The following is a 16,779-nucleotide window of genomic DNA, read 5'->3' as shown; positions in this document are numbered from 1 at the left end:
ATTTTTGCTTTTTGAATAAAAACCACCCCCGCAAAGGTGTTTAAACTCCAGCTAGGAGGGCTGAATCCTTCCCTATTTTGGCTAGCCTGCCATGCCTCAAGCCTGAGCGCACATCAGGAGGTGTGTAGGTCTCTATTTAGGAGAGGGTGTGGGGTCTACGCTGACAAATGCAGGTTGGATGAGTGAGGTGGGGAGTTTTTCCCTGTGTTCTCTAATATGGATTATTCATCAACTAAATTAGGATAATGCAGTTTATTGGATGAAAAGGCTTCGGATCCAATGGTACCGCTGCCGCACACAATCCTGCTGTACTGTAGAGGGGCACTTGACTTAAGTCCCTTCCTCAGAAAGCACGCCTGCATTCCTGAATGAAGAAACCAAAAGACTTTTGGCTCCTGCACTGTGTCTTGGTCCCTCTTGTCAATAGCCCCTTCATTCCAAGTTACCTGTTGGTTCTGTACCCCGTGAGACTTGACAAGAATGCATGTTCTTTATTTTGCATTTCCAGTCCCTTCACTTTAATTGCCGAGATTAAATGGTGCATTAATTTCCCGCAGGCACCAGCTCGCAATTCAGCTCTGCATCAGCTAATCATCATGCTATTTCTGTAATTCACAGAATGGCTTTCCATAGCTTTGCCGTTTCAGATCATTCTAGGCTGCACAGATGAGGCTCGGGTCTTATAACTGTCAAAAAGTACTTTTTCATATATATATATATATGTAAACAAGGCTTACTGCAGAAAGAGATTCCTGTGGAATCTGTCCCTGCTAACTGAGGTTGGCATGAAGGACTCCTAGAGCAGAAACAGAAACAAAGCTACCCTAATGCTAGGAGATGAAGCCAATCCTTTATTGCGGGGGTCTCTCCAGTGCTGTAAAGCTACAATAGCCTCATCCCTTCTTGCCCTTAGCTTAGGAGATGTGTTTGGAGAAAAGGGATGTAGCAGGTATCCCTGCCCTCTGGCAATCCCTAGTTGCTGAAACAGCCCCCGGGGGACTACTGTATGTGGTGGTGTTGTAGCCGTGTTGGTCCCAGGATATCGGAGACAAAGTGCATGAGGTAATATATTTTATTGGTCCGACTGGATTATTGGCAGCTGGCACTGTTTACAGCAGCATTTAGGCTGCTATAAACTGCACCAGGAGTCCCACTCAGCACCTAGCAAGTCAAGTATCAGAGAGAAGCAAGCAGTCAAGCAGGGCCAAGCAGGGCTATATGAAAAGGGAGCTGCAGGGCAGAGGAAGGCAGTTCTCTGCTGGGAGCCCAGGGAAGAAGGACTGTGTCTCTGGAGGGCTGAGAGAACTGCCAGCACCCTGGACAGAGCAGTGCTGCTAGCAAGGACTGGGGGAGCAAGAGACAGCTCCCAGCCAGCAGCTGGGGTTTGCTGGCAGAGGCCCGGAGGCAAGGGCAAAGAGGAAGCTGGGGCCACAAGGAAGTGACCAGACAATTCGCTGCAGTAGCCACTAAGGGAAGTGGCTGAACAGCGGACTACAGATCCCCCGGAAGGGGGGAGCACAGAGTGTGGCCTGGCCAGAGGGATGTGTCACTGAAGAGGACGCTGCGGTCCTTGGAGAGACGTGTGTCCTAGAGCAGGAGTAATGGCAGCAAGGCACCACCTGAAGAGGGCGCACTAACGCGCAGAGCTAATTCCCAAGACAGCCAGCAGGAGGCGCCAAAGTGGAGAGCACACCCTGTTACACTGTGGTACACACTTCAATGTCTGTTAAGGTCTCATGGTGCTTCCTAGGAGTAAGCCCTGACCTGATATGGGATTGAGCCATTTGGCTGAGAAGCCGGTGACATTCATCCAGCATAGATCATCTTTGGAGTCTACATTGCAGCCCAGCAAGTGCACAGGAGGCTGCATCTTGACGCCACATTGGTAGGGCGCTAATTGGGCCCATAGGTGAAGACTCTCTCTATGGCTGGATGTTAGCTAAGGACCTTCAGAATCAATATCTGGCTACTAGCAAGGAACAAAAGTTCACAGGGCAAAAATGTGCAATAAACGTTTTAAGCTTTTTGCCCCATGGACCATCTGTTTGTACAGCACCTAGCACAATGGGGTCCTGGTCCAGGACTAGTGCTTCCAGGTGCTCCTAGAATACAAATAATACCGAGTTGTTCATTGCTAAAACTCTACTAAGCTACAGGAAATGATCATAACAATTTCAGCCCTGGCAGTGATGGGTGAGGGTCCAAAATTCTCCTTAAGACCATCAGGTCCCTGCCAGCTGATGACTCTGCCAAAGACCATTATGTCTCTTTTCTGGATGTGCCATCCTGGGCAGCAGCCCCTGTTGTTGACACCATGCCCCTGAAGGTGGGATGGTCAGTACTTTGCTACCTGCTGATAAGGATGGAGTTCACACATTCGCCATTTGTAGTTATTGTAGAACCCCCCCACCAGGCTGAGCAAAAGCTGATAAGAACCACCACGTTTTTTCTCTTTAGGATGCGCTGTGGCTTTGCAAAATTTGTTCAGAGCATGTTGGGTGCCTGGTCCTTCTTTTGGTGCAGTTGCTTCCCAGAGATTTCAAAAGCAGATAATCTGGTACTAGCTCCTATAGGAAGATCTAGAAATTACAGTATCAATGTAGACCAATGATTCACCTGCTGAAAAACAGGAGGGCCCCAAAGCTAAATACCTTTGTTACGTAACAAGGGTCAGTATCCACTGGCTTCCGCAGGTTACTGTTAGAGGGTCCACCCCACTCATGTCATGTTTGAGCTGAGTATTAAACCATTTCCACCCATAAACACTTGAATGAATGAGAGGCTGCCCTGAGTATAACTCACGCCGGCATTCAAGCAGGCAGCTGTCAGAACTCAAAGAACTCCCGTGGGTGGAAGTGAACCCGTTTGAACAGCTTGCTACCACCAGGAAGCCAGGCTGAGCATGAAAACCATATGGCAGGATGTGTGAGCCCTCAGTTCACGCCTCTCAACAGCCGCTGGCTCATGGTTTAACCCCAGAATGTTGTAAAGCCTGGCCTCCAATTGCGGGTCTCAGACCTGGAAGCATGTTAGTACTGGGTATGGTCCATGGATAGCCTGAAGCACAAGGGAGAAATGCAAGTGACTGCTCCATGCAGACTGTATCACACAGACCAGCTGCTAAGCCCCATCTCCTCCAGCAGCAGGACTCAGAACGACACCATTTCTTCTCTGCCTTCAGCACCTGTCCCCGTTGAGTTCAATGGGACACCTAGCATGCATAAAGTTACTCGTATGCTGAAGTGTTTGCAGACTCTGCCACAGAGAGAAAGCGCTCCCTGGAAAAAAGGATTGACAGGCCGACCCTGTGGTTGCTGTGCTGAATTGCTTCTCTGTCTTACCGTAAGAGACATAAAATGTTAATTAATAACCCAAAGATACTCACATAAGACATTATTTACAGCGTAGGGCTCTAGCCATTCAGAAGCAGATCTGTCCTAGTCTACCCAGATGAACATGGTCTCCTGAAAATATATATCATGGTCCAGAGTTTCAGACAAGCTTCTCACGTTCAAAAGACGTGAGTGCAACTATGTGGCTAAGTTGCGTGCACAGTTAGTGTAATTACACATAGTGGCATGGCAACTGCACACACAAATGGTCATTTGCATGCCCAGCTGATGGCATGTAATTGCCAGGTTTGTGTATGCGGCTGCAGTAACAGTACAGGCAAATTTAGTTGGGGATCGGTCCTGCTCTGGGCAGGGGGTTGGACTCGATGGCCTCCTGAGGTCCCTTCCAGCCCTGATCTTCTATGATTCTATGATTCTAAATTAGCCATAAAGTGGCACAAGCAAACAGGCTTGGGCTTTGTTGCAAACCTGAGCCCGTAAGTGTAATATCTCAAAATGCCTTCAGTGCTTTTATTCATCTGTTCCTTCATACTGTTTGAGCTGAATATTAATACAAGCATGTTCAGAGCCAGCTCTGCCTCCATGATTTTTTTGGGACTAATCCAACACTTTAATCCAGGCAGCGTAGGTACCGGGTACCTGGGATCAAAAGCATTTTGAAACAGTCTTGCTAACTGATCAACATTGATTGAGTAAATTAAGCCCTGCAGTCTTTCCTGCAGAGTGAGAGAGCTCTACTGGGCTTGTCTTTAATGAGCAGATTTCTATCCCCTTAATATTCCCTAACACCTTCCAGAGGAAATGAACCTCAGGGAGAATTTTTTGGTGGAATGAAAAGAATGCACATCGCTGGCTGCCCACTGCTTTCTCAGCCATGGGGCTAAATGGCCAGTGCTTTGCCTTGTGAGCTGATTACTCATGACTGACACGTATGTCTAAGGGACATCGGGTTTCTTGGAGGAACAACTTCCTACCAAACATCCCATGAGCATGAGCTCTCCCTTGGCCAACATCCCAGCCAATAGCATTCATCTAAAGGAAGGCTTTTTCCTCCCCGAGGCTGTGTTTATCCCTGTCCATGCTAGCTTCCCCCTGGCATAGTGTATTCATTGTCCAGGTATGTTTACTAGCATTCATCAGGGGGATGTGCAATACCCTCTGGATACAATTTAATGGCCTTGCTGAGAGTTTCAAGGTAACTGTCAGGCTGTTTAACCATTAACCAAAATCCCAGGGAGACTGCTTAAATATCACTAGCTGGCGGTGAAACTTGGTCCACCTTGGACCTGATTCTCCGCTCCCACCCGTGTAAATCAGAAGCAGTTCCACTGAAGCCCATGGAATTACTGTTGCGGTCTTTGCTCTCTGCACAACATTAAGAACACGAGGAAGCCACCCTGGCACAGCTGAATTCCATAACCCCAGTTACTGACGTACCAGGCCTAGCTACACAGCTACACTGCTGTTCTCTTGGGTTCTAGTGGCTTCTGCAGTAGAAGACATGGAAGTCCACTAGGGGGCTCCCAAACTATTTGAAGGGCTACTACCCAATTCCTACTCCCTACTGTTACCCAGGCATGGATATAGCATGAGAGGAGAATTGAGTCCTGCCATAGAATCTGATGGGGGGGATAGCTCAGTGGTTTGAGCATTGGCCTGCTAAACCCAGGGTTGTGAGTTCAATCCTTGAGGGGGCTGTTAAGTTGATCTGGGGCAAAAAATGGGGATTGGTCCTGCTTTGAGCAGGGGGTTGGACTCGATGACCTCCTGAGGTCCCTTCCAACCCTGATATTCTGTGACGGATCTGTATATTCAGTTTAGACACAGGGTTCCCAGGAAGCTATGGAAACAGAGGCAAGCTGACAACGCATTAGTGAATCAATGTCTTAGCACAACTCTAAGCACATCAGGCTGTGAGCGCCCTGCTCCTCCTATGAGAACAAAGGGGTAAGGAGGAGAGAGGCAGATTTAAAAATCAAAAGTCCATGCACTGGTGGGATCAGCACAAACATTTCTGAAGGCAGAAAAAGCAGCACGATCCATGAAGCCTCCATGACATGCATTCCACTCTGGTTGACAATAGAAATAAAATGAAATGTATGGGGGGTTTTGTCCACAGGCAGCAAAGATGGCTCTCGATTCCCGCAAGGCTCTTACATGAGAGTAATTCACAACCCTCTTCAGTTCTGAAGGCAAGCTCTAATTTAATATCATTATGTCTTCATGCCCTCACACATTCCAACTGTCTCATTCACTGAGCTTTTATTGGGCTCTGGATAATTTATGGCTAGATAGGCTGTCTTTTATCGGACCTATTTTTAGCTATTCTCACTTTTTTAAGTATTTTTTTTCTCCCATCACAACTGGCAATTAAAGTAAAAAGGTTTTTTACAAAAAAATAAATCTACACTATATGATCCCATCCTGCTGCAAAGCTGCATTTAGAAGAGACATCAACCTTTATTTGTCCTCCTGAATGTACTGGGGGATGCATTTGTTATTAGCAAGGCATTGAAAGAATGTGAGTTAATGATGAAAAATAATGCCCACTCGGTTATACCCACCTTTCTGCTCTGTGTGCACAGTAAAGTCACAGTCCCTTACCTGTGTGACCTTAAGCTCGAATCTGCTACAGCACAGGGTGAAGACTGCAAGGTCTGTTTTTTTCAATGCTGCTGGACACCTGCAGCTTCCACTGAAGTCAAGTGGAGCTTCAAGAATTCAGTACCTCTGTAAATGAGGCCCACAGATCTTAGTGGGGCTGATCCCACAGGATTCTGAGTGCCCACTAAAGTCAGTGGGATTTGTAGGTGCTCAGCACCACTCAGGGTTAGGCCCAATTTGTATATGCTCTTTGGTCAGAGGAGAAGGTTGTGCCTACTAGTGTTATGTGATAAGGTAGTGAGAGACCCTTACTGGACGTATGCAAATTGGAAGGGTCAAGGTTGCTCTGGAAATCTTACTTCTGAAGTTCCTGCCTTCTCGAGGGTTAAAATCTTAGCATGAACATTTGCACCATTTTTGCACGAGGTAAGTGTGAGCCAAATCTTAGTTTGGTTTGCACCCTGTGCAAGCCCATTGAAAACAACAGGCCTGCTTCTGATCTCCCTTACACATCTGTAAATCATGAGCAATTGCATTCAAGTCAGTGTGTGATGATAATTGGGCCTCTGTGCGTCACTGTGTGTGCAGTGAGTAGGTAGGCTAGAGAGAACACACACGCCTATGCCATGGGCTTTATCCACCTCTATATGGTCCCAGGTTGATGTTGCTGTAACTATTAAAATCAGTGGAGTCACAGTGGTGTAGAACTAGAATGAATCAGGCCCCATACTAGGCTGTGGAGTTGTCTGATAAATTAGAGACGCATGGGATACAATAACATTTGTCATGCTCCTTTGGCCAGCTCTGCTACTACATTTTGCAGGGACAACTGCTAATGCTGCAAACACCTATAGCCTGTTTTCAGGTAGGCCATGGGTATTAAAAACAGAACACTACATATTGCTTCCCACCCCCATTCAAATCTAGAATCCCCTCCCCCCCAAAAAATTAAACTGGGTCGTTTGTGCAGAATGAGCAATGTTCAGCCCTGCCTCAGTGACAAGTTGAAGGCATGGGCTCTGGCATGCTATGAGGGTACAGACCATTAGATGGTGTAAATCAACGGAGCTGCTCCACTTGTTGGATCATATTAAAGAAGTTCTGTATTAAAATCACAAATGAGTTTGATTCCCCATAGTTTAAATGCCAGGGTATCACTAATTAAGAGGTCTCTTGGTTTTTGGTTCTGTTTCCCTCTATGTGTGAAACTTGCAAGCTGCTAATTGCGTTAGTACATTCTAATGCTAGTACCAGAGGGAGGAATGGAGTCAGAAGAAACTCCAACCTCACCTTTTGTTAAAGAAATTACACCTTTTAAACAAATCCTTCAAAAATTTGGGCACAGTCCTTGGACTAAACACGCCCTAGCTGATGTCTGCACTATTTCAGACCTGGAGGATAGATTGGCTCAGTGTATCCTCATATACAAACCTTCTCGTGCTGCCAAAAGAGATGCAGCAGCAATTTGGTTGTTGTGGGAGGCATGTAAGGATGCTTCCCTCCGCTTGTCTTCATGTAAAGAGGAAAAGGCACAAACGGAAAAGGGAGCAGACAACTGGAAGGTGCTGGCTACAAATACCCAAAGCCAGCTGAAAATAGTGAAAGAGGCACTCCAGGAATACAAAAAGAGTGAAAAAGTTCACTCTGCAGAGGCTGGAGGGACACAGGTAAAGGGGGAGAAGGTCCTATGTACGGCACCCCCAGGCATAATTACAAAGAGAAAAGAGAGTAAAAAAAAGTTAACTGCAGAGGCTGGAGGGAATTAAGCAGCTAAACTCTGTGAAAATGTTAAAAAGGAAAAGTGTTAGAGAAAGAGCATTCTTGGTTTCTTTGCAGCCATTCTGAAGGGAAAATGGGCCCTTTTCCAAAGGAATGTCTGTAAATTAGCCAGACAAAAATAAACTATCTGATTAAAATCATTTGACTGGACAATTTAGTCAAATTTGCTAAAAGAACATAAGACCTTTTTGCTAGACACAGGTGATTAGTGTTGTTTGGCTTTGGGATTTGGCATTTAACTCTTAAAAGGTAACTCAATGCTTTACAAAATTTAAAATGTTTTTAAGTTGTGGCTGCAGCAGGGCAGTCAAAATCAGGTGAATAGAAAAAAATTCTGGATTCTTTTTGTTTGTTTGTTTTTTGTGTGTTTGTTTTTGTAACAAAATAGCAGATGAGAGTTGTAGTAAAAAAAAAAATGAAAAAAAAAAAAGACAGTGCCCTTCTGAAGCAACAGCAGGGGTGAGGTGCACAAAACAAAAAGAAGCAATGTTAGAAACAATGAGTCTTAAAATGGCTCTGAGTAATCAGACTGTCACTTTGATAAAGGTACATGAAAACTCTGTAAGCAAAAAAGAAATAGTGACACCTTATGTAAAAATGGATATGGATAATGTTACAGAAGTTAAACTATGGAAGGAATGTGTATTTGCCCCAGAACATGTGCAGGATATATTGTAGAAGGGGCAAAAGAAATGCAAACATACCATGCTACTTAATTAAAATGCTATTAGGGCTCCAAAGGGAGCCACAATAGGTTGGGTTTTCTTTTTCAGATTGCTGTGTGTTTTGGAAGCAGAAGTTAAAAGTAATCAAAACTCTGGTGAAAGTTGATTGTGTCCCTTTTAAGATAGAGTCTCTGAGCTGCTGATGGCTTTAAATCCAAAAGCAGGAAGCGTCTGTGAAAATGCAAATTACCTAAATGATAAAGGAAGGAAAGAACTAGCAGCACAAAGGAGCTGCAGATAAAGGACACACCTGGTCAGCAAACAAATTGTCTAAATAAAAGGCATGGGATCACAAGAGAATTTTAATAAATTTAATGATAATAAGTACCCCTGTAACAACGTATAGTGTGTATGATTTTTGGAAAAACCCTTTAAGGTCGTATGGTAATGATGCTTCTCAGTTATTACCTGTAAATAAAACTTAAAGCTTAACACAGCAGGAAAAACATTATAAACTTGGTCTGCTGTATAAGAAGGAAAACTCAGGGATTTAATGACTAAACAGTGGGATAATTTCCCCATAACCCTTAAAAGATAAAAGCCATTGAAACCTGGCCTGCCTATAGAACAAAAACAGGAAAATGTGGGGGCAATTCCTCTGTTTTGCCTGCAATCAGCAAGGGTATTTGTAAAAGAAATATTTTAAGCAATAATCTGCCACCCCAAAAGGGGTAGAAACATGTTCTTTTTGTCTTTCAGAAAATCAGGAAAAGCTGATGCCAGCTGAAAAGCAACCCAATACCATGAATCTACTGTCACAATAGAAATTGTGTTTCGTGTTCTATGTTTTGTCTTGTGTTTTGTCTTGTTGCTAGCACTGTTGTGTGTTTAAAAAAAAAATACTAAAGACCTGCAGGTAATTAAAAATAAATTAAGCTCTCTGTCCCAGCTACAGGACAGCCTGATACAAAAACAAGTACATGCCAATGTAGACTTGGTCCAAATTGGTCTGGGTAATCTAAAAGGCCGATGGAATCTTTGGTAATGGCTTAATACTACCACATGGCTTATGCATAAGAAAAAAATTTAGAAATAGGAAACTACACAGCCATAGCTATGGGATGCACTGAAATGCAGATACTTGCCCTAGCTACTTTGGAACACAAAATGTTCTGGGTCATATTGGGAAATATTAAGGGTTTGATGCATTTGTTAAAACAAAGAAAGAGATCATTGTTTGACACTTACCAATATGAATGGATGCAATACGTTTCCAGTATTGTAAAACCAGACTTGTTAATGGGAGAAATTGTTGTCAAAATTGCACACCAACAGTCCCTGGAGGCAAAGGTATTGAAGGTTAGCCCACTCCCCATATTACACATGGGATCCTTCTGGCTACCCTGGACCTCGAGCCAGTGGGCTGGGGAGGGAGGGAAGCTATTGGGCACTAGAGGTTGTACCGAATGGACTCCTCAAAAGTGGGTGTGCCTCACCTTGCCTGTTGCCCCAGAACCTTGTCGTAAAGATACATCACTAGGATCGTGTATGTGGGATGAATTGGAATCACAAACTCAAATTGCCTCACAGTACCTTCTCTTGAATAGGCTACATAGAAAGTGACACTGACTATTATAAATCTTAGTGTCAAAAGGGGGATTATGGTGGATCATATTAAAGAAGTTCTGTATTAAAATCACAAATGAGTTTGATTCCCCATAGTTTAAATTCCAGGGTATTACTAATTAAGAGGTCTCTTGGTTTTTGGTACTGTTTCTCTCCCTCTATGTGTGAAACTTGCAAGCTGCTAATTGCATTAGTACATTCTAAGACAGAGTCTGTTCTCAAAGCAATTCACACAGAGAGAGACTCAAAGCAATACTCTGTAACAACAGAAACAGCACCCAGAGACTCCCCGTCCTTCTGTTGTATTAACAATTGTGATTAAAATAGAGATAGAGGATGTATGTGGATGGATGCTTGGTGTGAATAATAACTGAATGATCAGGGAGGTGCCAGCCTAAGAATCTGGTGTCCATCGGCTGAAGAAGGCGTCAAGTGGAAATAACCAGAGGACCCCCGGAGGGCAGACTGGAAACCACCCAACAGCCTCAAGAATGGGAGAACCAAAGAACAAGATAACATCTAGCAGCACGGAGCCATCAGGAATGTGCTATCTGCTGATTGATTCAGCAACAGCATGATGAAGCAATTCCCATAGACTGGCATAGGAAGAAATTCCTATAAAAATGGACTCTGGAAAGTGAGAACTTTGGGGTCTGATTCTGCAAACCAACTTCCAGGAGCATCAGATGAGCATCTGACAAGGCCCTGCTCCCTCCTCATGTCCAGGCCACCTGGCCAGTGGCTTGGCATGAGCAAGTCTAAGGCTGGTAACTATGATAACAACCTTACAGAACCTGTGTGTGTGTGTGTGTGTGTGTGTGTATGAATGAATGTGTGAATAAATATGAGATTGAATGGAATGTTTAGCTATAACTAACTGCTTACTATGATTCTTTCTGTATTCACAATAAATGTGGTATTTTGCCTTCTTCCCTTTAATAATATCCAGCTGGTTTTTATTTTATTGGTATAACACACTGACTTCAATGTGCTATGCCCATTTATAGGGGCGGATGAGCTGGCCAGGAAATGTATCCCATTGAAAAGGAGCTAGGCGAGACATTCCGCCTTTAATTGTCAGGTTAAATCAGCGCTCTAGACCAACATTTAATTCTGTCATTTGAGGACCTGACATCGTTTCTGACACAGAAAATACCTTTGAGTTTCTTTAACTCCCAGCTAACGTTGAGTGTCTCCCTAAAGTTGAGTGTCTCCCTTACGCACAGGGCTAGACAGGGAAGTGTCAGTGTTTACTCCCTCAGGGTTTTACTTCTTGTGAAAGATCTGACAGGTCTGGAGTGCTTTTATCAGTCTCCCTGGAGAGGAATGGCCAGCAGCAAGAGCAGATAAGATTTCTTGCCCTCATTTATCTCATCTGGTCTTGCTGCTGGCCATTCCTCGCCAGGGAGACTGATAAAAGCACTCCTGACCTGAATTCCAGCCACAGCAGGGGTTACAGTTATACCTGGGCCAGGATGGGACTCGTTCAGGGTTTTCCTAGTCAGGGCCATAAATAGAGCTGTGCCAGCCCGGCTGGTGGGATTGATTTATGAGGGAAGATTAAAAGGCCTGGTTGTGGGTATGTGGCTGACGGGGTCCACTGTTGCCACACGTAAACTGAGAAGAGCTGCTAGCCCACGGGGAGTGCAGGGTTAACTGCCTGCACACTGCAGTGAGGAGGATCCTCTGTTCAATGGAAGCCTTTGTCTGCATTCCATGAGCCACACTCTGCCCCCAGTTACACCAGTGGGACATACTGGGCACCACACAAGGCAGCAGGAGCTGCAGGGTCAATGGTCTAACTCTGTGCACCCTGAAGTAATGGAGGGCAAATCCTGGCCCTATAGAGTGTAAACAGGAAGGTCCTGTAGTTAAGGCACTTAGCTGGGATTTAGGAGACATGGGTCCAGATCCCTTAGGAACATTGCTTTGTCTACACTGTGCATCAGGTCCCCATCTATACAGTGGGGGTGGCCAGTCCTTTAGTCACAGGGGTGCTGTGAGGATAATACCCAGGAATTATTGTGATGCGCTCACATACTAGGGGGATAAGCATGGTATAAAAACTTATATGGAATAAAATAGAGGACAATCGTTTAAGGTCACTAAACAGGTACACTCTGACCAGTCAGTCAACAACCTTATGAACTATTACTTTGAACTAGAGCCGGTCCCGTTTTTTGAATGAAAAATTTTCCAATCGGAAGCTGGGGTTTTGCTGAAGCTGAAATTGTCCACAGGGGCATGTTGAGTTTGAGACTTTCCTTCAGGATACATTTTGACTTTTCATGGTTTTGTTTTAGATTTTGGAAACTTTTTTACCTTTTCTGCCTTTTTTCCACTTCCAAAAATCAAAATGCAAAATGTTGAAACACTTCATTTCTATGTTTCCAATTCTCAGTGTTTCTGAACTTTTTTTTATTTGCAAGAAGTTTTATATTTCAACTTTCTGGCCTGACTTGGGACAAAAACAAACATTGAAATATCGACTTTTCCCACGGGATGAAAATTCCATTTTCTAACTCGCTGTTCTTATAACCATATTTTGTCCATAATTATTGGTTTGCAGGCGCCTGGTGCTTTCTTCTCCTGAACTCCTTCATTTTGCTTTACAGAGAAAGTAAAGCAACCACCAAGGAAGTAGGCAGTAGAGGCTAGGTCCTGAACATACAACGTAGAGACATTTGAAGCTCTTATGAGAGGTGGACCTGAAATGAATCTACCTTGGACTTAGGAGACCTAGGTTCAAATTCCCTGCTCTGACACAGGCTTCCTGTATGACCTTGGGCAAGTCACTTAGCTTCTCTGTGCCTTAGTTCCCCATCTGTAATGGGGATAATAGCACTGCCCTGCCTCCCAAGGATGCTGTGAGCAAAACTATATTGAAGATTATGAGACGCTCAGATACTACGGTAATGGTGGCCATGGAACTACTTTGGAAGGAGGGATTGGTTGTCAGCAAAATTACTGTCACCCAAGATTTGCATTTGTATGAGAGCCTGACCTTGTATACTAAGACCTGGCTGGGTGACTCCACCAGTCCCGCGCTGGCACAGCTTGCCCACCTGGGGCTTCTTGGTTCATCATAAGAACCAGAAGGGGAAGGCCGGGGCAGTAGCCATGTTCTGTGCATCTGACCTGAGATGCAGAAAAGGTCCCCCATCAGTTTACACAAATAGGCAAACCCAGGGACACTGCCAGTGTGGGATTCCTGCAAATAAACAGATGGCCACATGGCTTTGTTTGCTGCCCGCCAGGGTTAACAGAGCTGCTGCCCAGACCTGGCAAATACATTCAGTGTGTGAAAATTCAGTATAAGCAAGGGAACTACGTTCCATTTACACCAGCTGAGGATATGCCCTGTAACACCCATCACAATATTGCCTCCCTCAAGCATTCAAAAATCAAGCCTCAGGCCCCCAAAATGACAAGACTGGATCAAAAAATCACAAGGAGTTTTAAGAATAACAGACTGTGGGTTCTTTTCGACAGTTGAGCCTCAGAGCTCAGGTTTTCATGCTTTCTTCTGCAACCAGGAGGGCTGGAAGCTGAGAGTCCCCACATCATCACAGGACGCCAGGTGCTGGGACTTTACGAAAAACACCAAATATCATAAGAGTGCATGACCGTTTCACGGAAGGTACAGGCATGTAGAAAGTGACACACAACTGAGCCATATCCTTTAGCGCGGCAACTTTGTAATAAATAAATAAATAAATACAAATCCTAATGCCGATACTTTCATTTCATAATATTAAAAGATAAGGAAATTACACGGCAACATCTTGTGGCTCAGCCTGCCTATTTATTGTATCTATGTTCCCTTGTTGTGCTGTAGATTGTTTTGTGCATTGTGATAGGCCTGTGCCGAGAACCTTAGGAAATGCCTTTGATGGCTAGAATAGTCAGCAAAAACATCTTAAATAAATAATGTGTTAAAAAAATACAGTCTTAAACTACCTGATGCCATCTGATTAAACCAAGCAGGAGCTGTGCTTACAAATATAAGCTCCTTTTTACTTGTACTTTGCTGCAGGGAGAAAGGGGGAAATCTCATTAAAAGAAAAAATTCCCTAGCAGATTTCTTCCCCGTTCCGGGCACGACTCTCTTCCTAAAATAAATAAATGAAGGCATCATGCATGTGCAAAGATTCATTTACCCCAGGATGCAATAAAGTGCTGGTCAGTCCTTGTGTTAGATTGCTGGTTGGCTGAGAAGCCTGTGTCTGAAGCCAGACATAACTAACAGCTACCACTTAGGGTTTCTCTACCCTGGACTTCCGTCGGTAAAACTGTTGTCATTCAGGGATGTGAAATAAAACACCCGCCCCCGAAGGACAAAGTTTTGGCTATGAAAAGCGCCGGGGTGAACAGCAGTTTGCCAGCGGGAGAGCGCTTCTGCGGACAAAGCTACTGCCGCTCGTTGGGGCTGGAAGTTGTATGTCGGCGGGAGAGCTCTCTCCTGCCCACAAACAGTGGCTATGCTGCGCACCTTTCAGCACCATGGCTGGAGCGGCACAGCTGTGTCCCTAAAAGGTGCACAGTGTAGACATAACCTTACTTAGGCTATTTGGTCTGGGGGATAGAAGTGACTTGCTGTGCACTTCCCAGTCCCGGTCAGTGGGATTTGTGAACGTTCTGTAGTTCTGAAAATTAGGCCAGTTAATATTTAGCAGCCGAACTATGGCTGGGGGAACCTGACTTTAGGCAGTCAGGTTCGGGTGTGTTGCCCGCAGATCATAGTAGTCTGAACTAGGAGAGACAACTTAGATCAAGTCCATCCCCTCTCTGTCTGTCTGACTTAGGCATTTATACTGTGCTCATTGCTATGGCATCTTCCCCACACAACCCACAAGGACTCGCTATATTCCCCCACTCAGAGAACCACAAGTGTTTTCACCATATCTTGTGTTTTATTACAGTTCCTAAACCAACAGGATATTTTATTACTTTGGAATTAAAAATGCATTTTCCTGTAATGTCCCACGCACACCTATGGCACGGTATAAATAATATATACAAATAATCCTGTATCAGCCTGATGGGACTTGGCTGGTTTCGTATTAATCTCTCTTGAAAAAACCCTTTCCTTGGAGATGAAAGGGAATGTTTTTCTTACTTTCATGAGGGCTGTTAATTACTTTTGAAATAGATCAACATCAGCTGGCCTAGCAAAATAACTCAGGAGCAAGGTTTAAAGTCAAAAGTACAATATGATTTTCTATTATGGGATGTTTTAGGTTCTATTCTCATCTCTAGGAGGGGGGTAATATACACCATAATCATTCATTTGGAATTTACACAGATCGCTTTGTAATCCTAATTTGAGATTTATAGACCTTTGTGGGTAGATTGAATGAGGGGAACATGGTGTACACCTCAGTTGTCTTCTTGGGCATTTATTAGTATTATTCATTTGTGTCACAGTAGCATTTAGAGGCTCAAACCAAGATCAGGGCCCCATTGTGCTAGCCCCAGTGCACACAGATAGCAAGAGACAGTCCCTGCCCCAAAGAGCTCACCGTCTACATAGACAAGATAAGCAAAGGATGGGATTGGAAAGGACAGGGGGACGGTCACATCAGTGGCAAAGCTGGGGAGAGAACACAGCAACCTCCAAGCAGGGCTGGGTTTACAATGGTACCAGTGGTGCCGTGGAGCCAGGCCCATGCTCAGAAGGGGCCCCGACTTGCTCTGCTTGCTGGCTCCCCACCACCCACCGCTTGCTCCTCTCAGCCTGCAGGGTTGTGCAGGGCGCTCTGCATTTGTGTGGGAGAGGTTGGGGGGCTCTGGCCATAGGGAGTCAGGGTGGGGGGGTGCAGAGGTGCTGAATTTTTGATTTCCCCATGGGTGCTTGACCCCAGCTCTGTCCCAAGCCCCACCCTCACTCCACCCTTTCCCCCAAGGCCCTGCCACCCACCTCTTCCTGCCCCTGCTCCACACCCGCCCCGTCTCTTCCTGCCCCATTCCGCACCCTCCCCAGAGTGCCCCTGCCTCTTCCTGCCCCTGCTCCTCCCCCTGTCCCCCTCTCCCCCAGCGCCTCCTGCCTGCTGCTGAACAGCTGATCAGCAGCGGGCAGAAGGCGCTGGGGACGAGGGGAAGGAGCTGATCGGTGGGGTTGCTGGTCGGTGCTGAGCACAGGGGGGCTGTGTGGCATGGCATGGGCCCACCCCCGAGGGGAAGGGGCATGCTGGCAGCACAGGGCCGGGCAGGCCACTGTGCGTCTGGCAACTGCCGGTTTGTAAATAGTGCCCTCGTACTGGGCTGGGCAGAGCGGGGCCCTTTGCCCCTGGCTGGCCCCTCTCTCTGGGGACTGACCTCCCCGCGCCATGCTCCATTGCCCCTATGGGGGCCCACAAATATGTTTGGCGCTAGGCCCACAAAATGTTAATCCGGCCCTGCCCCCAAGTCCTAAGCCAGTGCTTTACCACTGGACCACACTGCCTCTCTTTGTGTTTGTTTGTCTTGCCTTAATTAGGCCTCAGGGCTGCAACACCTGTGCAGCTGCTCAACTTTACTGCCACCAGCAGTGCCACTGACTTCAACAGAACTCCTGGCGGGGGTACAGTGAAGCACATGCGTAATTGTTTGCAGGATCAGGGCCTTAGATTGTCAGCTCTTCAGGGCAGGGAATACTAGCTGTGGCCTCGATCCTCAAAGACTCACGCACCTGCTTCGCTTGAGGCACATGACTGACTCCAGTGGGACCGCTTGTGCGTCTACAGTTACGTGCAAGTCTTTGCAGCATCTAG

Source organism: Natator depressus, chromosome 2 (genome assembly GCF_965152275.1).
Source record: "Natator depressus isolate rNatDep1 chromosome 2, rNatDep2.hap1, whole genome shotgun sequence".
Taxonomy (NCBI): Eukaryota; Metazoa; Chordata; order Testudines; family Cheloniidae; genus Natator; species Natator depressus.
Note: the sequence above shows the minus strand (reverse complement) of the source record.